The sequence below is a fragment of the Cyprinodon variegatus genome, unplaced genomic scaffold (assembly GCF_000732505.1).
Source record: "Cyprinodon variegatus isolate N-32 unplaced genomic scaffold, C_variegatus-1.0 Scaffold18, whole genome shotgun sequence".
Classification (NCBI taxonomy): Eukaryota; Metazoa; Chordata; class Actinopteri; order Cyprinodontiformes; family Cyprinodontidae; genus Cyprinodon; species Cyprinodon variegatus.
This window is the reverse complement of record NW_015150471.1, coordinates 994,255-995,629: the sequence shown is the minus strand read 5'-3', so window position 1 is coordinate 995,629 and position 1,375 is coordinate 994,255. Positions and strand designations below refer to the sequence as shown.

Genomic DNA, 1,375 nt, shown 5'->3' with positions numbered 1-1,375 from the left:
TGTTAATAAATTTCACTCCACTACATTTCAAGTAAGCTGCTAGTTACTAGATTTGTAATCCGCTATTGCTGTTTTTCTTTCTTGAAATATAATTTCAAATTGCAAGATAGCAGAAATTAGGACTGAATTTCTACATCGCTTTTTAGAGATTTAATGACGTTCCACAAATGTGGAAAAACTAAGGCATGATATAATTTATAGTTTACACATTTTATTAAGGTGTTGCCATGTAGCCAAGTTGTTCAGTAGGATTACTTCTGAGAGCAGAGTTGTAGCTTCTTTGTGGTAATAGATTCTATTCCATAGTTAAAGTGTCAGGAGAATTGAGAAACTTCTGTTTTCTTTTTGGTTTGTTTTGAATAAGATTAGTAATCAAAATAGCTGTCCTCATTTTTGTGCAATTTTTATGCTGATGTTCTTTACAGGTGGTGTACAATTTGTAGCAGGTTGTTCTACGCATCAATACATCAGTTTTTTTCTGAAAGTTGCAAGGTTCTTTATAATTACTCTGAAAATTATACTAAAATGTACTGATATTAGATTTTATTTGTATTTTTAAATACTTAAGGACTTTTAAATGCATTTATTTTGAATACTTATGTATTTTCAGAGGTGGGGTTTTCAGAACTTTAACTATACTTTACTTGTTGTGTAAGATTTGACTATTAGTATCAATACTTTTACTCATTTACTATGGTTGAACACTTCGTCCAAATGTCAAAATGTAATATGAGAAAATAATGCTGACAAAAGATTAAATAGGAATCCTTTTAAAAAAAAAAGCCGTTTTGACTGTTGAATCATTTATAATCTGTCATCCTCCCTTACCTCCAGCACAGACCCCAGGCCAGTCACTACTTTCCCCAGCACTGGTGCTCCTACTGGTGCGCCCAGGCAAATTAAAGGAAGTCCTGCCAAATCTGACCATCATCTAGACGCAGTTCTAAGAACCGGTTGTGGTACTCTACAAACTGTTTGTCTCAGGAGAATCAATTGGACCCATAGACATAGACTGTTTCCACAGCAAAACAACAGTTAGTCACTTGATAAAATCCTCGTCAGCCATATTAATTAAAAACTGGCAGAAGACAGAAGTTCGGGTTCCTCCTTTTTGATGAAGAGGTCTGCTGTGAATGCTGTGCCTTTTTAAATGCAGTGGTCAACTCCCAGGAATTACTGTAGAAACAGTGGTGGGTGTGAACGCACCATAAGAGCTCCTACAGCTGATGGCTGAAATCAGTCTATTTTGGGGAAGATTTGCCAATTAGCCCGCTTCTAAAATGTCTCTGTTTTTAAAAGCAAAAAATGAATGTTATAAAGTGATTTTTTAAATATATATATATATATATATATACATAAATGCAGTGTTGTATAG

At 34.1% G+C, this 1,375-nt stretch overlaps 1 protein-coding gene across 1 annotated transcript in view; it reads left to right on the top strand.

The window, feature by feature from the left end:
- LOC107092784 (LIM and SH3 domain protein 1-like) overlaps positions 1-1,375 on the top strand; it is a 15,739-nt gene that overhangs the window by 12,986 nt on the left and 1,378 nt on the right. The window lies entirely within an intron of this gene.